The following is a 27,413-nucleotide window of genomic DNA, read 5'->3' as shown; positions in this document are numbered from 1 at the left end:
CTAGGAGTGGGAAGGAAGCGGCCGTGGCCTTAATTAAGGTACAGCCCCAGCATTTGCCTGGTGTGAAAATGGTAAACAACGGAAAACCATTTTCAGGGCTGCCGACAGTGGGGTTCGAACCTACTATCTCCCGAATACTGGATACTGGCCGCACTTAAGCGACTGCAGCTATCGAGCTCGGGGCAGATAATAAGTACTGTTTAATGTTAAGTGGGAGCCTCCGTGGCTCAGGCGGCTGGACAAAGCTGAGGCGGGACAGGTTTTCCTCCGGGTACTCCTGTTTTCCTTGTCATCTTTCATTCCAGCAACACTCTCTAATATAATTTCATTTCATCTCCCAGAGGAGTGTGACAGGCTTCGGCAGCCGGCACAATTCCTATCCTCGCCGCTAGGTGGGGGCTTCATTCATTCCATTCCTGACCCGGTCAAATGACTGGAAACAGGCTGTGGATTTTAATTTTCATTTTCAATGTTAAATGCTTTGCTAGGTAGGCCAACATCAGTCAGTTTAAAATAGAGCAAGATAAGACTTCGGCTAACAAATTGCAAGTTGCATGACGACAAGAACAATTTCCACTACCCTTCATTTCCTTCCTAAAAACGCATACCGGAAACCATTTGTGAGAAAGAGTTTCGACAATTAAATTTCGTTATATTAGAAAATAACCCACAAGATTGATTCATTAATTTGATAAATATTTCGTGTGGTGCAACCCTTATGAGTATGGATAGCGTCTGCCGTGTATAGGAAATGTGGTGGAGGATTGTATGGAGTGTGATATATGAGATGCAGGAATGTTGGGTACAGCACAAACACCCAGTCCACAAACCAAGAAAATTAACCTTTACCCGGCCGGGAATCAAACCCGGAAGACCGAAGGTCAAGACGCTAACCATTCAGCCATAGAGCAGAACAATTTATTTTTCATATGTGCTGATGTCTAAGTAGGTCTCTATTGTATATTTATATTTGATTAAATATCCCTCTTGGTTTAACAATTTTATAATTATAATGTAGGATTAGTGTGGTGGATGATAGTATTTTTGTGTAGTATACACTATTATGAAATTTAGGACATTTTCTTTATTCGTCTAGTAATTATATTATTTATACATAGGCCCACTGTATATATGTTTTGATGTGTGTGTTATTGTGTGTTTAAACCATTTATATAGGCCCAAATACTCCTGCACTGTTCTCAGTGTTGTTCTTTTATCTAATATATGCCTTTGTAAAAATGTTCCATGTCCGCCTTTGTGTTGTAGTGGTTAGTGTGATTAGCTGCTATCCCCGGAGGCCCGGGTTCGATTCCCGGCTCTGCCACGAAATTTTAAAAGTGGTACGAGGGCTGGAACGGGGTCCACTCAGCCTCGGGAGGTCAACTGAGTAGAGGCAGGTTCGATTCCCACCTCAGCCATCCTAGAAGTAGTTTTCGTGGTTTCCCACTTCTCCTCCAGGCACCTAATTTAAGGCCACGGCCGCTTCCTTCCCTCTTCCTTGCCTATCCTTTCCAATCTTCCCATCCCCCACCAAGGCCCCTGTTCAGCATAGCAGTTGAGGCCGCCTGGGCGAGGTACTGGTCAATCTCCCCAGTTGTATCCCCCCGACCCAATGTCTCACCCCCCAGGACACTGCCCTTGAGGCGGTAGAGGTGGGATCCCTCGCTGAGTCCAAAGAAAAAACCAACCCTGGAGGGTAAGAAAGAAAGAAAGAAAGAAAGAAAGAAAGAAAGAAAGAAAGAAAGAAAAAAGAAAAATGTTCAATTTGCTATACGTTTGAGCAAAATACAATTTGATATAGGGCCTAATACTAGGCTATTTATTTCCGTAATTCCGAATCTTCAAATTACTGAGCGGGCCGATGATCTTCGATGTTAGGCCCCTTAAAACAACAAGCATCAAATTACTGAGCCGGGCTGAGTGGCTCAGACGGTTAAGGCGCTAGCCTTCTAACCCCAACTTGGCAGGTTCGATCCTGGCTCAGTCCGGTGGTAGGTGCTCAAATACGACAGCCCCGTGTCGGTAGATTTACTGGCACGAAAAAGAACTCCTGCGGGACTAAATTCCGGCACCTCGGCGTCTCCGAAGACCTTAAAAAGTAGTTAGTGGGACGTAAAGCAAATAACATTATTATTAAATTACTGAGAGTAAAAGTATTCCGGATGAGTAAGTTGGATTTTTGTCCGGCCTCGCGGTGTAGAGGGCAACGCGTCCGCCTGTCACCCGGCGGTCCCGGGTTCGATTCCCGGCCGGGTCAGGGGTTTTTAATTGTAAATGATTAATTTCCCTGGCCTGGGGACTGGGTGTTTGTGTCGTCGTTCCTTTCCTCACATTCAGCACTCTACACTTCCGCAATTACACTTACACGCAGGTTCCTCTCATATGGTGAAAGTGGTGGCAAAAGATCTGCAGAGGTCGACACCACGAATAAAAAATCATTTTAAAAAAGATGGATTACTATTGCGCCAAATTGGTAAAAAAAAAAGACGAAGTAACAACACTGAAATGACTGAAACTTACAAGAATTAACTGGCACTGATGATCTGGCTAATATGGCGACGCGCGCAAAACTCTGGTTCAGCGATGGAAAGCATTGCATTTCGCGTCACCATCTCTATCTTATTCTGTGCTCGTTGGTTTGAGCCTCGCTGTCGGCAGCCCTGAAGATGGTTTTCCTTAGTTTGCCGTTTCACCACCAGGCAAATGCTGAGGGCTGTACCTTAATTAAATCACGGTCACTTTCTCTCTAATCCTAGCCCTGCACGTTCCTGTCCTCTCCCATTCTATTGTCGCTATAAGACAGTCTATTTCTGTGCGACGTGAAATAAATGCTTACAGGGTGTGTGGGAGGTAAGTATAAATAACCATAGGGAAGGTAGGGATGAACGTCAGCAGTTCGTAATGAATTTAGCAAATAGTTTGCTCGAGGGAGGAACTAGAAGTAGACTGCGATGTTTGTGAGGTAGGTAGTAGCCTACTTTGCCCCTCAACTTATACCACCCGGCATGCAATGTTTCAGGTAGTAGGCCTACATATGAATTAAGAAGCAATTCTAAGTATATACATTCACTGCACTGCTAATGTAGGCCCTAGACATTAGTTCCTGCGACTTCTGGACTTAGGCATGCGTAAGTTGTATGAAAACTTTCTATGTGCAAAAAACGAAGGGTTTCGCACGGAAAAATATCGTAATGTATGTCGGCAAAGTCACAAGCCGTTCAGCATTATTAAATACTACCTGAGGTAAAAATATTAAATTTTCAACCTCATTTTTAAAATTTTTGAAATAGTACTTTCTTTCACGGGATATGTATTCAAGGCCCTAGTAATAATCACCAGAAAGAATATTTGTAGTTATCTTGCAAACAACTTATATGCACCCTTTAATGAACAACCCATCGCTTGGAAAAGTTCAAAACCAATGTGAGCATTTTTGATGCCCAATTTGCTGGCCTAATTGTTAGCGTCACGGACGTCGGTTCAGAGGGTCTGTGGTTCGATACCTGCCTGTACCAGAGATTTTAGTCGGCTTAGTTCCTCCGACTGGGGGACTGGGTGTTTGTCTTAGTCTCAATACTTCTTCGTGGCTTAAACAGAGTGAAGTCCACATGTACGGCACCAGTGCGCGGGAAAGGTGACAGAAGGAGATAAAAGAAGAAGAATCAATATATCGCTGTGTATAGCTTTTCCTTAAGTATTTTATTATCCTTGTCATATAATTTCTAGTTCTATTGTTGTTGAGAGTTAACACGTGAAGTACTTCAAGAACTAAATTCAAGGTGAACGATAAAGAAAGCCATAAAGATGGAAAGAAAGTTCAGGAACGTGCCTGAACTTAATGGTTCATCGTCACTTCCTCTGTACCCCCTCCCCAGTTAAAGCCCAGAGAGAGCTGGGGAGATCACGTTTTCCATATTACTGGAGGTGGACTTGTAAACCTTGCAGCTGTACTGCAAAGGAGGGGTATTAGAATGTTGTGATTGGGTATACTTCAAAGTAGGGGGAAAATATCTTCTCGTTTGATTTTCACTGTTCTCCCATTTGTGAAGGATTAGGCCCAGTTTCTTCAACGAATGTTAAGTGTTAACACTGCTGTTAAGGAGACTTAACACATAATTTAACAAAATGGCCGTCTCATCAGGAATGTTAATGAATATTGAATTTTTACGATCGCGTTGTAATCGAAATCGACTTTCAACCTATTAGGTCGTATTACGTACCTGTTGGAAGAGAGCAATCGACGCGAAATTGGGAGGCTGTGGGTTCGGATCCCACTGGTGTATGGTTGGCCATTTTTGTTCTGTACTTAACAGCTCTTCAACACGTACTACATGTACGTAACACGCCATAATAGGCTGAAAGTCGATTTTGATAAGAATTGTTAACTCTAACATGTTGTTAATACTTGTGTTAAATTAACATAGCAGCAGCCCTGTGTTAAACCTCTTATCAGCTATTAATATTTCAAAATGGTAACATGTGGAAGACGTAAGTTTGAAGCTTTACTGATGTTTGAAGGCTATTTATAAACTGAAGTAGACAAAGGACGACCCACACTAAGAAGAAACGACTTTTTATACTTGTCAGAAGAAAGTTTTCTACAAAGATACCGAATTACCAAAGCCATAATGAACAAGGTACTAGAAGAAATTGAAAATAGGTTAGAGTTTCCCAGAGATTGAAACTTACCAATGTCTCCAGTGCAGCGGTAGTCACTATGCTTCAGACTATTTTCAGGTAATTGTAGGCGCCTATGTTCATGAGTTCAATACAAGAGTGTGTAGAATTCTGCAAAGAATGTCTGCTACCATTGCAGCATTAAGAATTCATTACATTATTTTTCCCACAGTAAAAGAATGCCCGAAAATAATTCAAGACATATCAATTATCACATTTTCCCGGTGTTGTAGGAGCTTTAGGTTGCAGGCATATAAGAATATATTGAATGTTGTGAAATAACAGTCCGTTCTTTCATTTTTCAAGCACACTCGCACACTTATACATTAAATATATAACAACATTTGTCTCGCATTCATCATCATAACGATTTTGTTGCCTCTTACTTGACACTTTTACGTCTTAGCGGTCTCCGCTAACCATAACCTCTAATGTCGACCATGTGTGACAAAATATTTTTTTCAACACACCGCTAGGAGCGCTTTATGTAAAGAAACAAGACGCTCACTGCCAAACGCGTTCAAAAATCTCCCGTAAACGTGTTAATTTGTCTTTAACAGTTACTTCGTAATAAATGTTGGAGAAGTGTTCGTGAAAAAGGATACTTTTAACCGAAGTGTTAAATTAATAAGAATTGTTAGTTAACATTTGTTAAGTAAAATTTAACACAGAGTTGAAGAAACCGGCCATTAGTCTTCTACCTTATAACGCAGTGGCGTCTGTCTCCCGATTCCAAGATTGCTTGTTAACCCCGGATTTTTAAAGCGTGGAAACAGGTCCATTCGGCACTCCGTGTCGTCCGATGCCGGCATTAAAACTATTTCTGGTAACATATTTGGTGTTTAGTTGTCAAAATTAACTAAACCCCAACCCCCTGTACGTGGGAGTGGTAGAATACACCCACAGTATCCCCTTCCTGTCGTTAAAAGTGAGTAAAAAAGGGTCCTCAGGGGCTGTCAGTTTGGGAACGTGTGTTGGGGACGACGGGACCTCTACCTGGGTTTGAATTTGTTTTCACTTGTGTCAAGCTCCTCACTGTGATCTGTAGGCCTACTATCCAACCTCCTTTGATCAACTCTTGTTCTCTTGCGAGGCCAAGGGTGTCCTTTATTTTCACGCCCATCGTGTCCTTCCCTTTCTTTTGCCGATATCTTCATTTTACGAAGGATAGGGGCTCTTCTGTTTCTTCTCTCATTAGTATCAATACAGAATGGTAACACAGTTGTACTTCATCTTAAAAAATAATGATCACCACCATCCAACTCATTGGCTGAGTGGTCAGCGTTGAGGCCTTTGCTTCAGAGAGTCCAGGGCTCGATTCCCGGCTGGGTCGGGGATTTAATCGCGTCCGTTTAATTCTTCTGGCTCTGTGACTGGGCGTTTGTGTTTGTCCCAACACTTTAATCTTCATATTCAGACAATACACGAAACTACGAACCACCACAGGAACACTCAACAGTGATTAGATCCCTCCATAAAAGGTTGGCGTTAGGAAGGGCATCCGGCCGTAAAACAGGGACACTATCGGCAGCCCTGAAGATGGTTTTCCGTGGTTTCCCATTTCACACCAGGCAAATGCTGGGGCTGTACCTTAAGGCCACGGCCGCTTCCTTCCAACTCCTAGGCCTTTCCTATCCCATCGTCGCCATAAGACCCATCTGTGTCGGTGCGACTTAAAGCCCCTAGCAAAAAAAAAAACAGGGCCAAAATATCCTGTGCGACCCTCTTCGCACCCGCTACCCCACAGATGTGGGAAAAGCGGAAGAAGAAATAGAAGAAGCAGAAGAAGAATGATCACCACCACCATTAACTAAATCCTAAGCATAGATCGACCAGCAGAGATCCGCATCTCCAGCATCTGGTAGACCGGGCGAGTTGGCCGTGCGGTTAGGGGCGCGCAGCTGTGAGCATGCATCCGGGAAATAGTGGGTTCGAACCCCATTGTCGGCAGCCCTGAAAATGGTTTTCCGTGGTTTCCCATTTCCACACCAGGCAAATGCTGGGGCTGTACCTTAAGGCCACGGTCGCTTCCTTCCCATTCTTAGACCTTTCCTATCCCATCGTCGCCGTAAGACCTATCCGTGTCGGTGCGACATAAAGCAACTAGCAAACAAAAATCTGATAGAGTAAAGCGTAATTTCTAAATTGACACACGCGCAGCCAAAATGGTGTCAAATTAAAATGTTTGCACACTTCAGCTGAGGGCATACTATTTTCACTATTTTTTTTTCCCCACTTTCATATTTATATTTAAGCTGCGATCTCGTTCTCGCATTGCACCTTATTAAAGGGAGTTATCATGGCTTCGTATTGCACGAGCATCGCGTCTCCGCATGTTATCCCTTCTGCCTGGAGTTCTAAATTCAGGTGAAACCGAATTACCTTTCATCAAATCTCTCCTCCTGTCATTGCCACGATGCACGATATGGCTTCTCTTTAACTATATCTCTCAATCTCTCCAGGGATTACAACTGCTCCTTTGTAGTCGCTGCCGCCAGGCTCTGTAATGCTCTCTCTGTTAAGATTAGAGATTTGCGTTCTCGTAGGAGATTTAAGACGGATTGCTGAAATTACTTGCTGAATCCATCTAGCTGACCTGTATGATGAGTGAAACGTGAATACGTGCGTTAATGAGCATATCTTCATAAAAAATATAAATGTATTTGCTAGTTGTACGTTTTTACTCCATTTCCTTCTTTTATTATTACTAGGGCTTGGATGTTTATGCGTAATAGGTTAGAATGCACACTTATTGAAGCGAGTAATAAGTAGAGTCTACCCGCATGACGGTAATCCTATGAGGTTTCCATAAACATTAGGGGTTCGATCCATTAGAACCCCTAGAATTTGTTACTGCCACTGCATTACGTTAGAACGGGCTACTCGACATTTCCTACTAACAACATTATTTAGTAACAAAATTACTTAGTAGGAAATGTCGACTAGCCCGTTCTAACGTACTGTAGTGGGAGTAACATAAATTCTAGGGGTTCTAATGGGCCGAATCCCTAATGTTTATGCAAACCTCATAGCATTACCGTCGTGCATGTAGACGACTTATTACTCCCTTCAGTAAGTTTGCATTCTTTCGTATTACTGCATAAACATCCGGGCCCTGATTATTACTACTGTTAGTTTTATAATAACCGAGCTCAATAGCTGCAGTCCCTTCAGTGCGGCCAGTATCCAGTAATCGGGAGATAGTGGGTTCGAGCCCCATTGTCGGCACCCCTGAAGATGGTTTTCTGTGGTTTCCCATTTGCACACCAGGGAAATTCCAGGGCTGAACCTTAATTAAGGCCACGGCCACTTCCTTCCATTTTCTAGGCCTTTCCTATCCCATCGTCGCCGTAAGACATACTGTGTCAGTGCGACGTAAAGCAAATAGCAAAAAAAAAAAAAAAAAAAAGTGTTATAATTATCATCTTAATTTATATTGTCATGTTGTGCATTCTATAATTATGTCTGTTATTACTATCTCCATATTCGCTACTAGCATGTGCCCGCGTATTTGCCCCCGTTTATTAATTCAACCGTTAGATGTTTCTAAACTATTTATTTAAAAGCAAAATAAAACATTATATTTATTAACTCACATCGTTTTGACGTAAATTGAATGAAATACATTATTTTATTTTTATTATATTGTTACTTTCAATGCTTAAGATACCGGGTTGATGGATGGTACAAATAATATTAAAACCCTGTAAAAGACCATGTTATATAATACAAAATATATTGTTTCCTTATAGAGCTTCAGAATAAAGTATATTAATGTCCTTCCACTTCGAGGTAAGATGTATACTGTATTGTGTTTGCCTTTCCAACTCTAGAACCATCCACGTACAGTTAACAATGGCAAAAACACCGTTTTCGAAGATGGAGTCCTACTACTTTAAGCGATTGTCGTATGTCAAAATTTCAGATCTCTGTGTGTCGTAGATTTGACTGGGCTTCGCACACATACACACAAACACTTCTGAATATTACGGGTTGGTGGCTCCTCGTGTCGTGGACCGAAAATGGCTTCCTACTCAATGGACTTACAGTCCGAGGAATAGTACTTCACCCGCGGCATGCTCAATCATGATAGTGGCTTCAATAATATTCGTCATCAGTTTGAGCCGTGTTCACTGCAGAGGGAAGGATTCATGTTGCTGAGAAGGACAATCGGTGTCACAATCGTCCACCCCAAGGTGTTCGAGGGTTCTCCAGGTGACTCCAAATCGTTCAAAATGTGTGTCGTGTAGTTGACAGCTTCATTTGTATGACATGTCGCGTCGATAGACTTTCCAATTTATAGAAAACTGGATAATTCTTGTGAGTGTTGCTTGTTGATGACGTTAACAGCTTCATGTTTTGGTGCAAGAATTGTTCTTAGACACAACCATACGTCTTAGGTGAAAACCTGTGCCTACCTATGACAAACATTTTAGATCTTTGTTTGCCGTGGATTTGGCTGGACATCGCACACAGACAGACAGACAGACAGACAGACAGACAGACAGACAGACAGACAGACAGACAGACAGACAGACGCTTTTTATTATTATAGATTAGTACTACTATACTATTTTTTAATAATGTGTTGTATTTTTTTTTTACATTTCTGTTATATTTATTTGAATGCTGTGGTTAAGTGTAAGAGAGGACCTTGAGCCCTAACTTTGCCACGAATAAAGACTTACTTGCTTACTGACTGACTGACTGACTGACTGGCTGACTGACTAACTCCTTGTTCGTCTTTCGTTGTCTTTAAATCAGCACTTCGGAGTTACATGGTGTCGGTATCATTTAGTCCAGCTTTGCGGTCGAATGCCTTCTCAGATACAAACCCAAAGTGGAGAGATATACTCAACTATACGTTTCTGAGCTGGTTGGTAGGTTGGTGTGTTGATGCATGTATGTTTACCCGCCGAGCTCGATAGCTGCAGTCGAGTAAGTCCGGTCATTATCCAGTATTCGGGAGTTAGTAGGTTCGAATCCCACTGTCGGCAGCTCTGAAGTTGGTTTTCCGTGGTTTTCCATTTTCACACCAGGAAAATGCTAGTGCTGTACCCTAATTAAAGCCACGGCTGCTGTCCGTGCGACGTAAAGCAAACTGTAAAAAAACGTGTATGTTTACCCCTTAGTTCCGATTCCTGATAGCCGGGCTGAGTGGCCCAGATGGTTAAGGCGCTGGCCTTCTAACCCCAACTTGGCAGGTTCGATCCTGGCTCAGTCCGGTGGTATTTGAAGGTGCTCAAATACGACAGCCCCGTGTCGGTAGATTTACTGGCACGTAAAAGAACTCCTGCGGGACTAAATTCCGGCACCTCGGCGTCTCCGAAGACCTTAAGAAGTAGTTAGTGGGACGTAAAGCAAATAACATTATTATTATTACGATTCCTGATACAGGATCGAGGATCAGGTGGGATGAAATTACATGGCATATAGTTACGGTCAACTTCAGTTGACGAGCGAATAAAGATGAGATTAATCGTAGTGAATGAAATTGGGTGAGGAGATGGTAGTAGTCAGCTGTGGCGTATGAATAGGAACTCAAGTGAAAATGGGGAATGTGTGATGTGTTGTCCCCCAGACAACAGCAATTAATCGAATTCAGTATACTAGAGGACCCGTACGAGAAATCTCGCAGTTTCATAAAGCACACTTTTCCGAATGCACTAACATTCACCGGTTATACGATTTGAGTACTGAAACAATTGATTTACAGGTCTTAAATCCATGCGAAATGAGAGAAGAAAATTCTATAAATGAATTAACATTTAATAGTTGAAAGGAATAGATGGCAACTAATAATTACAGCATGTATAAAACAGGCGTCCAAGCGGCCAAAATGGGCAGCAATAACGGTGCGTATTTTCCTACAGCAGCAGTATTTGCAAATCGCACACTTCGTTCAATTTTTAAAGTCATTTCTTAAAGAAAGTATCGATATTTATGAAATGAGAGTCTAGTTCGTCACCGATAATGTATATTCTCTTTTGGATGCTCATTTGTCACGATCGGTTACTTGTGAACGCCGTAAAAGGGATCTACACTGATGATATAATATATATGATGTTTCACTGAAGTCCGTCAGCCTTTGAAACGAAAGCCGCTACATCGACCATGAGTTAGCCAAGAAATTAGACTCAAATGACTTGCAATTAACACGTTTTATTATATATTTTTTACCTGATAATAGAAAATAATCCAGTATTCAACTTGCGTTCATAATTTGACTTTCCCTAGAAGTTATTTTTGGCTGAGAAGTCTTGGGAGTAAGGAGGCGAGCTGCTGTTCCGAGCTGATCAGTGGAAAAATGGCGTGGAATCACATTAGTATACGAATAAGCTTGAATGGAGCTTTTACGTGTAGAAAAGATGTCCGCTTCCATGGCTCAATGGTTACCGTGCTGACCTCTGGTCACAAGGGTCCCGAGTTCGATTCCCGGCAGGGTCAAGAATTTTAACCATCATTGGTTAATATCGCTGGCACGGGAATTGGGTGTATGTGTCGTCTTCATCATCATTTCATCCTCAACACGACGCGCAAGTGGCCTGTAGGCGTCAAATCGAAAGACCTGCACCTGGCGAGCCGAACATGTCCTCGGACACTCCCGGCTCTAAAAGTCATACGCCATTTCCATTTCATTTTCATGTAGAAAAGATCATAATATGAAGATAAAGTTGGAATTCAAGAAGAAAAATTGGGGAAAATATTCATTTATAACAAGAGGAATTAGGGAATGGAATAATTTTCTCGTGGGGGTTACCTTAAAGATAAGTTTATCGTATTCGGCCAAGAACATATGACGATTTGAAGAAGAATATCTTCATCGAAATCAACATTATTATACAGTGCCTGTATTTCAGCGAACTGCCAGAAGCCTGAAACTATACTGACCTTACAACTCCTGACGAATTGTATTAAGAAACTTTGAATATCTTTCAGATCTGCATTAGGAAACGCTGTGTAAAAGATGATGCTTGACCTTTTTGTAAATGAATGCCTACGTTTTTGCCTGGAGTACATGAAATTCAAGAGAAGACGGAGGATATTTGAACAAAGATAGTTCTATTATCTTAAGTTGAAATTGTCGGTTTGCCACCTACTTACTTGTAGTGAATTGTAACCAATCTTATTAAACCTTACGTAATAAATATATATATATATATATATATATATATATATATATATGCATATTTATTTTATATCGAATAAACTTTATCCAACTTTCTCAATCACTGGAGGTTTGCCAGATTGACGAAACTTAAGAAATTAGTTTCACATTCAGTCAAACACATTGTAACACGTGATCTTAACGCAAGCTGAAACTTCGAGAGGTTATATACAGTGCCTGGTGTTTTGTTTTTCGCCCTTGGGAAACGGTCACCACTTTCGCGCCGGATCTAACATAGTCTTCAACCAGGCCTCGTACTTATGTCAAAACAAGAACCTGAAGATGAACATTTAACGCTCTTATGAATCATTTTAATTACTTCAGCTGGAGCGCTGTTGCTTAGGTACTTTTTCCAATCCATTACCAAGTTAATCGTTGATTATTTATTCAAACGACCATCCACTAAAGGGACATTGTTGACTAGAAACTGAAAAACGATTAATAACTTTATGAATGTGTGAACAATTGTATTTTCCATCGTGTTTTCTGCTACTAAATTGTGTTCTCCCTTTCCGATACAGAAAGGCCTACATGAGGTGGAATTCAGATCATGTTACTAGGAATAATTTAGTTTATCTTTATCTTATATTTTAATGTAACTTCATTTTTTTATCCTCCCCTGCAAACCATGTGACCTTGCCGCGGTGGGAAGGTTTACGCGTCCCATTGAAGCAGATAGCCGAGCCGCAGATGCAACCATATCGGATGGGTATCTGTTGAGAGACCAGACTAACGAATGGTTCATCGAAAGGGGAGTAGCAGCCTTTCGGAAGTTACAAGGGCGGCAGTCTAGATGATTGACTGATATGGCCTTGTAATAATACTCAACATGTCTTAGCTGTGTTGATACTGCTACACGGCTGAAAGCAACGGGAAACTACATCCGTAAGTAACTCCCGAGGATATGCATCTCTCTCTGTATGAATGATGTACTGATGATGGCTTCCTCCCGGGTAAAAGATTCCGGAGGAAAAATAGTTCCTTATTTCGGATATCCGGGTAGGGACAACACGTGAGGGGGCGATCGTCAGGAAGATAGGTACTAAAATTTTGCGAGCCGGAGCGTGGAATGTTAGAAGTTTGAATCGTTGTGGTAGCTTAGGGGATCTAAGAAGGGAGATGGATAGACTAACGTTCGATGTAGTTGGTATAAGTGAAGTACGTTGGCAGGAGGAGCAGGATGTTTGGTCAGGCGACCACAGAATTATCAACACAAAATCAAACAGGGGAAATGCAGGATTGGTTGAAAAATAAATAAGAAAATAGGGCAGCAGGTAAGGCACTACGACCAGCATAGTGAAAGGATTATTGTTGTAAAGATAGGCACCAAACCAATGCCCACTACAATGGTGCAGGTCTATATGCCTACTAGTTCAGCGGATGATGAGGAAGTCGGAAGAATATATGAAGAGATAGAATATTTAATACAGTATGTAAAAGGTGACGATAATCTAATTGTGATGGGAGGCTGGAATGCAGTCGTTGTCCAAGGAAGAGTAGGACAATTCGGATTGGGGCAAAGGAACGGAAGAGGGAGTCGGCTGGTTTAATTATTCACCAATCACAATTTAGTTCTTGCTAATGCCTGGTTCAAACACCACAAACGACGGCTGTACACATGGACGAGACCTGGAGACACTGGAGTGTATCAAATAGACTTCATTATGATTAGGCAGAGATTCAGAAACCAGGTGTAGGATTACAAAACTTTCCCTGGAGCAGACGTGGACTCTTATCACAACTTGTTGGTCATGAAATGCCATCTGAAGTTGAAGAAATTGAAGATGGGAATGAATCTAGTGAGATGGGACCTAGACAAGTTGAAAGAAAAGAGCGTGAAGGATTGTTTCAAGGAACATGTTTCAAAAGGACTAAATGGAAAGGCTGAAGGAAACACAGTAGAAGAAGAATGGACAGTCATGAGGAATGAGGTCGGTAGGGCCGCTGAAGAGATGTTAGGAAGAAAAGAAAGATCAACAATGAATCGATGGATAACTCAAGAAATACTAGGCCTGATCGATGAACGATGAAAATACAAGAATGCAATGAATGAAGAGGGCTGGAAATACAGGCGATTAAATAATGAAGTGGATAGGATGTGTAGGACAACTAGGGAAGAATGGCTGAAGAAGTGCAAGGATGTTGAAAGTTGTATGGTCGTAGGAAAGATAGATGATGCATACAGGAAAATCAAGCAAACTTTTGAGAAAGGAAAACTAGATGTATGAATATGAAGATCTCAGATGGAAAACCACTTCTAGGGAAAGAGACCTAGGCAGAAAGATGGCAGGAACATATCTAAAAGTTGTACCAAGGTAAGGACATAGATGATATGGTTCTGGAACCAGAAGAGGCTGTTGATGCTGATGAAATGGGCGACTCAATTTTGAGGTAAGAATTTAACAGAGCTTTGAGAGACCTAAATAGGAACAAAGCGCCTGGAATTTAACATTCCCTCTGAATTACTGACTGCCTTAGTAGAAACCAGCATGGCGAGATTATTCCATTTAGTGTGCAAGATGTATGAGACAGGAGAAGGGCCATCCAATTTTCGGCAGAATGTTGTTATACCTATTCCCAAGAAAGCCGGTGCTGACAAGTGTGAAAACTACCGCACCATTTGTTTAGTATCTTACGCTTGCAAAATTCTAACACGTATTATTTACAGAAGAATGGAAAGACAAGTTGAAACTGAGTTGGCAGAAGATCAGTTTGGCTTCAGAAGAAATGTAGGAACACGTGAAGCAATCCTGACTTTACGTCTAATCTTAGAGGATTGAATTAAGAAGGGCAAGCCTACATACATGGCGTTCGTAGATCTAGAAAAGGCATTTGATAATGTTGCTTGGACTAAGCTATTTGAGATGCTGAAGGTGATAGGTATCGGGTACCGAGAAAGAAGAATGGTCTAAAATCTGTACAAAAATCAGTCTGCAGTGATAAGTATAGAGGGTTATGAAAAAGAAGCAGCAGTTCAGAAAGTCGTGAGGCAAGGTTGCTGTTTGTCCTCTCTCCTTTTCAGTGTTTACATAGAACAGGCAGTAAAGGAAATCAAAGAAGAATTTGGAAAGGGAAACACAATCCAAGGAGAGGAAATCAAAACCCTGGTCCGACTCGTTGGCTGAATGGTCGACGGTTCAGAGGGTCCCAGGTTTGATTCCCGGCCGAGTCGGGGATTTTAACCTTCATTGATTAATTCCAATGACCCCGGGGATGGGTGTTTGTACTGTCCCCAACATCCCTGCAACTCACACACCACACACAACACTATCCTCCACCACAATAACAAGTAGTCACGTACACATGGCAGATGCTGCCCACCCATATCGGAGGGTCTGCCTTACAAGGGCTGCACTCGGCTAGAAGTAGTCACACGAAATTAAAATTAATAAAAACCCTGAGATTTGCCAATGACATTCTTATTTTATCTGAGACTGCACAAGATCTGGAGAAGTTGCTGAATGGTATGGACGGAGTCTTGGGTGAGGAGTACAATATGAAAATAAGTAAGTCCAAAACAAAAGTAATGGAGTGTAGTCGTACAAAGTCAGGTGATGCAGGAAATATTAGATTAGGAAATGAAGTTTTAATGGAAGTAGATGAATATTGTTACTTGGGTAGTAAAATACCTAACGATGGCAGAAGTAAGGAGGACATAAAATGCAGATTAGCACAAGCAAGGAAGGTCTTTCTTAAGGAAAGAAATTTGCTCACTTCGAATATTGATATAGGGATTAGAAAAATGTTTTCGAAGACTTTCGTTTGGAACGTGGCAATGTATGGAAGTGAAATATGGACGATAACTCGCTCAGAAAGAAAGAGAATAGAAGCTTTTGAAATGTGGTGTTACAGAAGAAGGCTGAAGGTCAGATGGATAGATCGAATCACGAATGAAGAGATACTGAATCGGACTGGTGATAGAAGATCGTTCTGGTTAAATTTGACGAGAAGAGTTTTTTTTTTTTCCTGTTTGCTTTACGTTGCACTGACACAGATATGTCTTATGGCAACGATGGGACCGGAAAGACCTAGGAATGGGAAGGAAGCGGCCGTGGACTTAATTAAGGTACAGCTCCAGCATTTGCCTGGTGTGAAAATGGGAAACCGCGGAAAACTATCTTCAGGGCTGCCGACAGTGGGGTTCGAACCCACTGTTTTCTGGATGCAAGAAGAAGAGATAGAATGATACGACACATCTTAAGACTTGTGCAGTTGGTTTTTGAGGGAAGTGTAGTGAGTAAGAACGGTAGGAGAAGACCAAGGTATGAATATTACAAGCAGATTTGAGCCGGTGTATGTGATGCAGCACAGTTATGTAGAAATGAAAGGGTTATCACATGATAGGGTGGCATGGAGAGCTGCATAAAACCAGTCTATGCACTGATGACTTAAACAATAACAACAACATGTTTAATTTTTATTTTCCCTGTAAACATTAATTTTAGAAAGCATGTATGTATGCTGAAAGGTTGAATTATATTAATAAAAAATTAGTTTCAGACGTGAAATTCTCTTAAGCACAGCAAACTACAAAATGAAACGCTCAAAACGGCAGTAATTTAGATGATACAGTAATATTTAAGTGCTACTAATCTATTAATCCATAATGATGGTCGAAGTACTAGGGGCCTACTACTATCTGGTATTTGTTTATTTGCAGGTGGCGCCTTAAATAAAACGTTTGTCCTAACCCCAGTGTCGGTGGTTGCTTTTCTCCCTGGGGTAAGTACTCACGCACATGTTACGCGTAACTTATTCTATTTGTCTTAGTAAGCTGTCATCTGATTCTATCGTCTACCTGTATGGTAACAAATGAAATACACCGTCCTGTGTGACAGTACATGAAAGTGTGTGACAATTTGTGTTTGTCACCCACTTTGGATACTTCTAGGCATTGTGTAAAACATTCACACAATGAACAGCGATAAGATTTCAATTCAAATTATGTTTCTAAAATAATTTAGTTTATTTTTATCTTATATTTTAATGTAACTATTTATTTTTTATTTTCTCTGTAAACATTAATTTTAGAAAGCATGTATCTCTGCTGCATGATTGAATCCTATTAATAAAAGATTAGTTTCCATTACCGATCTCTTTCCATAACACGCATTGTTACTTTGTGCTCCTCTAGTGCCGCTCAGCATAGTATCTACGGACACAAGCAAACTCAAATGAATGTTTGCAGAAGTCTAGAAAGAAAAATAAAATAAAAGAAACGGAGGAATTAGAACAAAAATTGGAGAATGGGAGGGAATAGAGGAAGAAAAAAATGTTATTGATAAAATAATTGATCTTAAAGTTATTTCTGCGCCGTTTCCGCTCATTACCAATTTAACGCTTTACGAAACGAATTTTAGTTCTCATTTTTAGAGGAAGGAAGTAGCGTGCATTCATTAACCGTACTTATAACGTAATATTCATCTGTCAGAGAAATGAATACGTTTACATGTCGCCTCATACAGAAGACGTAAATATTAGTTTTGGTATGTTTTCTTTGAACTTTCATTTCAGCATAATTTAATGAACATTGTCAATTATTTATAATGTCTACTAGTTGCTCCATACAGTTGGATTTGACCAAAAGGACTTTAAAAGCCCTACAGTGTTTCTATTATTGTGCATGCCGCATTTTATCGTTTTTATGGATAATTTTAACATACTTTGTCTTCGCATATTGGATGACTTTAGTTTGTCTTCATCAGCTGAAGATGTCCCTAACTAGGGGACGAACCATGTATTGAAATTTTAAAGATTTAAAGATTTGTTGAAGTACCGAATTGTTTTTCAATATCAAATGTTTTGAAAATGTCGACTCCTTTAACTAATATAAATACTATTTTCAATACGACCAAAGCAATTAATTTCGTGTAATGATTACGACAGTTCCAAGAGAAAAAATTAATTTAAAAGAATCAAATGATATAACCAAAATATTATGTCTAAAATCATGATCAAAAGATTCTTGTACTTTCACTAAACTTGACATGTTTAGAACACTCTTCGCACTCTGTGACAGTTCACCATTTTTGTCAAGTACGTCCATATTGTAGTGGTCGGGGGAGCCATTTTCGCAACTGAAAGCAACTTTTACAAGAAAACACCAACGCAGAAACATCTATGCGATGAATAATTCAGATTTACCAGTAATAATTTCAAGAATGTTTGCTATTGTCTCTTATGATGTAATGGTTCCTTAGGGATGTTGCTATATTATCGATATGAGTAAATATAAATACTTTTCTACTATATTTGATATATCCGTACCGATACTTTTTTCGATATTTTTTAGTATCGATAATAATTTTGTGTAGCTATTTCTAGCCGATTTCAGCCCTTGTAAGGCAGACCCTCCGATGAGCGTGGGCGGCATCTGCCATGTGTAAGTAACTGCGTGTTATTGTGGTGGAGGATAGTGTTATGTGTGGTATGTAAGTTGCAGGGATGTTAGGGACAGCACAAACACCTAGCCCCCGGGTCACTGGAATTAACCAATGAAGGTTAAAATCTATGACCGGGTCGGAAATCGAACCTGGGACCCTCTGAACCGAAGGCCAGCACGCTGACCATTCAGCCAACGAGTAGGTCTGTAGTATCGATAATATGTTATGACCTTACCGATGTCGAAAGAATCGTTAAAAAGAAATAGAAAGTGGTGTTAACCGAATAATGCATACAAAATTACATTTAACAGTAATTGTCTATTACCGTAAAAGAATGGCACGAAGTATTTTAATAAAGAACAAGGGTAGTGACCATTAACGAAAAATTTTTCCTTGTATTTTTCGCTATCCATTCAGTTATCTGCGTTCTGTGTCTGTCTTGCATTACTTTAGTTGCTGTCGGTCTGTTGCAGGTTGTGGACAGGTTTACCTTGCGGGTAAATACCACTTTATTATTTTTTCTAACCTCACTCGAATTTTGTCTGTTACCTTATTAACGACTGTTTTCGATAACCTGTATCTTCGTGCAAATTCTGCTTCCGTCATATTTTGAAATCAATACATCATAAAACCCTTCCTCTATCAGGAATATTGTTCAAAAGATCGAAACAAAGCAATTCCAAACGCAAAGTCCGATTCGCTGCAGCTGTTTTGGAACAGTTAGCAAATATTAGACATTTAACACGAAGGAACGGGAAAATTAACTTCACACGTAGCTTAAAGATTTTGAACGTTACATTTTGTTGATAAAACATTCGAATATTAAACTATTTTACAGCTTGTTAAGTATTAACAATTGTTGGTGAAACGGGGCCTTAAGAGTTGAACTACATATCAAGTTCTGTACCACGTGCTATCCCTTGAAATAGTCATTAGTGGCTAAAAACAGACGTGAGAGACTGGTGTAATAAGATTTTACACTTAAGAAAGAATTCCATGTCTTTTAAAAATAAAACAAAAGTATTTCTTGGCCACGAAGACGCATATTTCAGTCATAAAGCCTCTAAGCGCAAGAATGGCTTATTGAAGTATGAACGATTTTGGTTGAATATTTTCTGAAATTTGTCAGTTCTTGAAGTGGAGTTCACACGTTGTCAAAAGTATTACCCACTCCGGCGAATTGTAATGAAGTAACACTCTTCCTTTCAATTATTCTTATCAGCGTCGGTGCAGGCTGCTCAGACTTTTTGCGCATAGAATGGGTCGAGCAGCTCCACGAGACAATGCACAACAGCACACAGTAGATACGAGGCTTTCTGGAGACTCTCGTGTATATGTCTGAAACAAAGAAGGTAATTACCCTCGCCGTGAGAGTGAATTCCGAGGTACTGAAGACAAACACGCCCAGCATACGAGCATATAAATTATTTTCAGTGTATGAAGCTCTCCGATATAGAACAAGCTTGTCAAATTTTGCGAAAGGCATCTCTCTTGTGGACGTAATATGAATGAATTAATTAATTAATTACGAAAAATAGAATACTCCTCTCTCCTAGTCACTGGTGATCACCAAATAGAGAGAGAGAGAGAGAGAGAGAGAGAGTATCCATTTATAATAATAATAATAATAATTAATAAATACAGTTAGTTTTGTATAATACTCAATAATAAAGATAATCCAACTAACAACATTTTACAAAATTATTGAAGTATAATTTAATAATGTACTATCTATCCCATAAATACTTATTGGACGTATCTTCACTTAAGGATTACTTTAAGGTACTTTCTAGGCTTTAACTAGAAGCCTCCGTGGCTCAGGTGGCAGCACGCCGGCCTCTCACCGCTGGGTTCCGTGGTTCAAATCCCGGTCACTCCATGTGAGATCTGTGCTGGACAAAGCGGAGGCGTTGGGGCTAATGACCTTCAATGTTAGGCCCCTTAAAACAACAAACATCAAAGCGAAGACGTGCCAGGCTTTTTTTCCGGGTACTCCACTATGCCCTGTCATCTTTCATTCCAGCAACACTCTCCAATATCATTTCATCTGTCAGTCATTAATCATTGCCCCAGAGGACTGCGACAGCCTCTAGCAGTCGGCACAATTCCTATCCTCACCGCTAGATGGGGACCCCAGTCATTCCATTCCTGATCCGGTCAAATGACAGGAAAGAGTCTGTGGATTTTCATTTTCTAGGCTTTAAATAAGTCAGTCTAGGATACCTCCACATGCATATTTTTGCATCTAGCTACACGCATTTTTTGTTTCCACTTTCGAAAGATTTATTTTCCCAAATTCCTTGTTTCACCCTAAAGACTTCCATTCTGGTTTAAATAATTTGAACCGAGTTCGACGGCTGCAGTCGCTCAGTCATGCCATATTCATTATATAGACTATTACATGTTATTCAACATGTTAAGATATTGAGAAACGTGTGGGAAGGCGGGATATCCTATATAACAAAACGAATGTTCTCATACCAGGAGGTACTTTTCAAGCTAAGATTCTCATACCTATAACCACGGCCATCTGGATGCGTCGCTCTCGCTAGCGCAGGAAGGGATCCATTTGGCCGTGCTATCACCTAGCATCCAGACCACTAGGAGCGCTGTGGTCATCTTTGTTTCCAAGCTCTAACATGGACCATGCACTTCTGTTATATATTGGTGTTCTGTGGTATCCAGGATTCGGGAGATAGTCTGTTCGAGCCCCACTGTCGGCAGCCCTGAAGATGGTTTTCCGTGGTTTCCCCATTTTCACACCAGGCTAATGCTGGGACTGTACCTTAATTAAGGCCACGGCCGCTTCCTTCCTACTCCTAGCTCTTTCCTGTCCCATCGTCGCCATAAGACCTATCTGTGTCGGTGCGACGTAAAGCAAATTGTAAATTAAAAAGTAAAGAAATAATTTGATAATGGTTTTCCGTGGTTTCCCATTTTCACACCAGGCAGATGCTGGGGCTGTACCTTATTTAAGGTCACGGACACTTCCTTCCTACTCCTAGCTCTTTCCTGTCCCATCGTCGCCATAAGACCTATCTGTGTCGGTGCGACGTAAAGCAAATTGTAAATTAAAAAGTAAAGAAATAATTTGATAATGGTTTTCCGTGGTTTCCCATTTTCACACCAGGCAGATGCTGGGGCTGTACCTTATTTAAGGTCACGGCCACTTCCTTCCTACGCCTAGCTCTTTCCTGTCCCATCGTCGCCATAAGACCTATCTGTGTCGGTGCGACGTAAAGTCACTAGCTAAAAAAAAAAATAATAATTTGATTAGAGTATAAAGTTGAGATTCATTTTCAATTTTACCTATCTCTTTCCCTTCTATATATTTCTCTCTGATCTTTGTTTCTTTACAGTGTTTCGGTAGGTTTGCCACTTCCAGAGCTTTATTGCATAAAATACACAGTTTTTGTCTTATGGCTTTATTATACACTCAAATGAGTACAGATACACATCGGAGTGTTTTCCTGACCTACCTTTGCTGACCGGACGTTGTGTTTACAGTGCACTATGTCGTCCGGTATGGGCTAGAACAAATTTGTTACATCGACTCATCTCAGTCTCTTCCTTGGGTATGAGCCATGTTAGTATGTTGCTCCTTATGCAGCCAGTTCTTTTGTGAATGATTTGAAAATGTAACTCATAGTGTCGGTTAGTGTGTGGATTTCAGCGTGCTTGCCAGGCTGATGTGTAGCAGAAACTTGTAGGACGGTGAGGAAGGCAACGGGAACTACATATCTCCACATTTTCCTTCATCTTCAGTGACGTCGAGGAAATCTGTGATAGCTGATAGAGGCGTTGTTAAAGACTCGACTTAGCCCTCGGTCTGAGTAGTCTACTCAACATGCAATAGTGTTACGAATAAAACTCCATCTGTTTCATTACTCTCATTTAATTCAGGATGACCCAATAAATGCACACACACACATTTAAATACACACAATTCTAATCAGTTATGAATGGCCACACTTACAAAGTCTATTCACAAGTCCCCCTTTTCTTATGGAACAGTAGGAGGTCCAGCGCATTTGGCTACCTGCGGACGCTTAAGCCTTACTTTCACTTCCCCAAGTCCGGTCAACTCATACAGCAGCTGTGTGTAGACCGCTGGATTTGAACACAGTGCCACTGGCTACACAACATACGATGACTGTTCGTTGGTTCGACTCCACAGGTAGTCCACGAATTCAGAGTCACATGCAGTGAACAACTAAACAGCTCACCAGTATTCAACAGCAGGACGATACTCACAACAGCGAACATTAATGCAGATCCATTTGCCTTCCCACTCGCGATAGCGGCTTCCCTTGCTGAGCCTTAGTTCACAGAAATACACGAACACACAGTACAGTCTTCCGTTCCTTCGTCTCCACCTACTCACTGGTCTCTCCGACACCACAACAACAGCTCCTGGTTCAGATCTCGGTAGGTCACTAGTGACAGCCAGCACCTCTTTCGTCCTCAGCCCAGCCACCGAACCCCAACACGCAGAGTCGCACTGACTCCACCTCGGAGCCCAACTGTCACTCCGAGTCCAACACTGACTGACTGTCCGCGGCTAACCTCCTTTTTATAGCTTGCGTGATTTCATCCAGAATTTTTACGAGGTCACTACAGGCAGAACATTCTCGTTGAATCTCCAAGAAACTCACAGGTAAGCCAGTCGACGAGAACAATACGCAGAAAGGCCGGTCCCACACTACAAGCCAGCTGGGAGATCCCAGGTCGTGTGAGTCACCAGCCCCTTCCTCGAAGTACTGAAAGGGGCTACCACGGGGCTGGCGCGTAACAATAGTTTACATCGATGGGATCCAAATCCACCATCTCCCGAATGCAAACTTACAGATGCACGACCCGAACTGCGCGGCACTTTCCAGCTTGGTGAGGAAAGCAGCGGGAAACTACGTATCTCCACATTTCCCTCGGTAGCAAGGAGTTCTGTATATACCTTGGTTTTGAATTAAATGTGAACTGTACATCCCGCTGGCGACTGCGAAAGCGGGATACAGGAGAGCGTATCTGCACGACGCCACGAAGATGACTACCGCAGCAGTAGTCGAAACATATGGAAGAAACGAGAGGAGTGGACCACGGCAGAATAGCCCGGAAGATTTTTATTATATTGACATCGGCCGTGAAAGCCTCATACTTTAATATAACTTACATCTTGCATTACAATAATGCACTTATTTTATACAGTTACCAACTAGAAGATAAAGTTTAGTATATGGATGGAGAGCTTTTATTTTCCTATTTCTCACGGTATGTTATATTTGTTTTTTTCTTCGCACCGACGCAGTTCTTACGTGGACAACAGGCTAAGGCAGGTCAGGAAGCGGCCGTACCCTTAATTAAGTTGCAGCATTTGCCTGGTGGGAAAATGGAAAATAACGATAAACCATTTTCTGGGCTGCTGACAGTGGGGTTTGAACTCTCCATGTTCCGAATACAGGCTCACAGCCATGTGACCGAAGCGGCGTAGCCATCTCACTCGGTCTCGCGGTATTCAAGTAATTATCGATTTACTGGCAGAATAGAACACTGTCGTAATGACAATCTGTGTTGAAACGCCAGTGAAGTAGCTTCTCCTAGAATATTGTTTGGTTACTTATTAAATATATCAACGTATCCACACAGACGCACAGGAGATGCTGTCAGTAGGTACAATTAATTTTATTCACATATTCACAAATTAACACACACACGCACACACAACCTTAATCACAGTATCAAAACACTTCACTTCGAGAATATCAACAAAGCCTCCACTATTAAATACAGCTGAATAACACAGCACATAGAAATGTCAAAAACATATCAGATGTAAGGCTTTTCAGGCGTTTGCTCTACTAACCAGCCTTTCGTCTTAGGTCTGACACTAGACTCGTCAGAGTGGGATGTGTCATACCCTACCCACTGACGCTGGTCAATAGAGCAAACGCCTGAAAAGCCTTACATCTGATATGTTTTAGACATTTTTAACATGATCTCTTGGTGAAAAATATCTAGTTCCCTCCATGGGAATTTAGAATTGTCCATACAGCACATAGAGGTTACAATTTTGAAACTCAGTTGAAAACAGATGACTGCGTATTTCAAACTGGAGACTGCAAATATTGCATGTCAGCCCGGGATATATAACTTACTACACCGTGACTCTAGTAAACAACAACTCACTCACTCTTTACCGTCAAGATCGTCTCCTTATATATGTGCCTGGCCAGGCGTCTAGAAAGTTACCTTACAAAAATATACCTTCGTGAAAATTCTAGAGTGCGTAATACACAGTTTATAATGGATGGAATATTCTCAATCGTGCTAGTGCCTATCACCCTTCTGGAAGTTACAGTGTGTTTCATAATTATGGATTACAAATTATATACAGGTAAATTATAATATTAATTTACAGGTATTTTCATTAACGGAACTGATATAAATGTCTATGTGCATGACAACCTCACACACAATACGATCATTCAACTACGTAAATAATACTAATACTAAATGGATGTACATTACTTCATAACCATACATACAAGTAATATAATAATAATAATAATAATAATAATAATAATAATAATAATAATAATAATAATAATAATAATAATTGTTCCAGAACTCCTATGTAACAGCAGAGGTGAAAGAAGGTGCCGGGATGAATGGGTATAACTACAGAATCAAAGTTAAATTAAAATTTCAAATAAAGGTTATATTTTGGAATTTTAACAATCAACGACAAAATCTTAACAACATTTCACTTTGTCAATTAACAATTTGGAAACAAGACTAGAAAGATCCAAGATTCCAGAACTTTAACACTCTCGGGCTACACGCCCCTACTTTTACAAAAGCACAATTTGTTCAAAGGGGCAGAAAACCCCTACCACATGGAGCACTCCCAACTTTTAACCTCAAGCCTCCCAGAGGCATTCTTACAACACCAGAAAAGAGCAGACGCGCTCTCAGTTTTTCAAGCCTATTTAAGGCAATGTCAGACTTTAAATTAATTGCCATCAAGGCACAACTTACAACAATGACACGGGGGTATCTAGTACCCAACCTACTGGACTTTAGCAGAAAAAGAAAGGTTAAGAAACTGGCCCGAAAAACTAAAAGGAATTGAGGCGTGTATTTGCACTCCTACACATACATTCTTAAAACCTAAGAGGCACTAGGCCGGTGAAACAGGGGCTATTCCCAAACTATGGAGGTGACTCGTATAAAGAAGAAATTTAAAACATTAAGGAAAAGAAGAAAATCAGTTACCAAAACGTAGTCACCTCAAACCAAAATGAATGGGAGCTCGAGAGGGTAAATCACTCTCCGTCCCCGAATTACAGTTACAGATTTAAGTAAGATTTTACATGAGCCAGCAGAAAATTACATATTTAGGAAATGAGGTTACATTGCAAAAGGTTTCGGACCTTTGCCGCGGGTTAAACTGCTGAGCTAGCAAGAAATAAAGATGTTAAATGGCCATTACCTTATTGAAGACCTGCTCCCAGATGAAAGAGCCGCTTCCCGCCTCCTGCTTTACGTCCACACCCTTAGTTAGATGTTGATCGAGTGGCCGAGAAACGAGAAAATCAGCAGTTTAAAAACCCTCTGGGAAAGTTCGAGACCTTTCATGAATGATCAAGACACACCCACGGAGTTTTATTGGTTAACATCGAAAGGTACACACAAAATCGAAGAAGAAATACGAGATTGGCTGGAAATTAATTACAGAAATTATTGTTTGGTTAACTTCGAAACTGGCGGAAGGGAAAGATAAATATTGCCAACCCAAAAATGAATGAACAAAATTTAGTAAAAAAAAACTTATGAATACAAAATTTCTTCAAATAAAGTTCCTTCACTTCGCACCAGGGTGCATGATCATAGTTTTTTAGTAGACATCTATGAGAGAATGTCCACACTTCTTGATCAATGCAAAACAAAACAAGTTGAAATCCACACAGTACTGAAAACTTTGTAATCACAAAATTTGCCGGGCTGAGTGGCTCAGACGGTTAAGGCGCTGGCCTTCTGACCCCAACTTGGCAGGTTCGATCCTGGCTCAGTCCGGTGGTATTTGAAGGTGCTCAAATACGACAGCCTCGTGTCGGTAGATTTACTGGCACGTAAAAGAACTGCTGAGGGAGTAAATTCCAGCACCTCGGCGTCTCCGAAGACCGTAAAAGTAGTTAGTGGGTGTAAAACAAATAATATGATTATTAATCACAAAATTTACGGTAGTGACATCTTCTAAGGAAAAATTTAAGTTGGTCTAGTTCCAAGTTCAGTGTTTCTCCAGTAGAGGAGTAGAGGAGCAAGATTTAGGGGCGTAGAGGTGTACCACCCGGTATAATAATAATAATAATAATAATAATAATAATAATAATAATAATAATAATAATAATAATAATAATAATCGTAAATTAATAATTCGAGCTCGATATAAGACTCCCAGAGATCCGTTTTAAGAAAGGTTCGCACATGTGGAAGAACACACCATGAGGATAAGGCGTTTACTTCCGAACAGAAATTGTTCAGACACCAGCACCGAGGTAAACTAATTAACTAGAGTGCTGCCTTCCTAAAAGCAGCGCTGTCTTTTGTATTCTCCAAAATGGCAGACCTAACTGTTATTTTATTAACGTAGCAGTAATGAGAAAGATTCGCATTTACGAGGAAAACTTAGATTAGAACAATGCAGTTTAATAGACTATTTCTTTATGATCCACCATCGCCACTCCTTATTCACTGTGATAGAGTACTCTCCCTGACACAAAATCTAAGCGGACTATTGTACGGAAGAATCGGAATCCTACTTCCTGTAACTCGTTCCCTGGTAAGGTCTTTCGTAATCAAACATTTATTGCTTTACTTTCTAACATATTTACCCAATACATATTTTGCTAATGAAATGCATAATTACTTCATGATAAAATGATCATCCGGACAAAGTAAATTTAGATCGCATAACCATGGTAAATATTCGTTCGTAAATTGGAGTATTGATTATTGGAATTTATTACCTGCAGCTGTCTTAGAGCCTTTCCCCAAAAATATAAGATGCATCAAGACTAGACTCCAACATTCTGTGTGTGTAAATTTCTGTGTAATGGTGTCGTATTTGAATCCACTGTAAATCGTAGTATTAAGGCATCTGAAGTATTTAAGTTGTATGTGAATTTTTA

General features: G+C 40.6%; 1 protein-coding gene across 1 annotated transcript in view; it reads left to right on the top strand.

Annotated features, from left to right (window-relative positions):
* Nucleotides 1-27,413, top strand: part of LOC136873813 (uncharacterized) — a 902,018-nt gene that overhangs the window by 353,904 nt on the left and 520,701 nt on the right. Inside the window, exon 2 of the mRNA XM_067147067.2 lies at nt 16,506-16,567. The gene's annotated coding sequence lies outside the window, so the exon portion shown is untranslated. The remainder of the gene's footprint in view (nt 1-16,505; nt 16,568-27,413) is intronic.

The sequence above is a fragment of the Anabrus simplex genome, chromosome 5, assembly GCF_040414725.1.
Source record: "Anabrus simplex isolate iqAnaSimp1 chromosome 5, ASM4041472v1, whole genome shotgun sequence".
NCBI classification, from domain to species: Eukaryota; Metazoa; Arthropoda; class Insecta; order Orthoptera; family Tettigoniidae; genus Anabrus; species Anabrus simplex.
The sequence above is the reverse complement of the archived record's forward strand: the minus strand, read 5'-3'. Positions and strand labels throughout refer to the sequence as shown.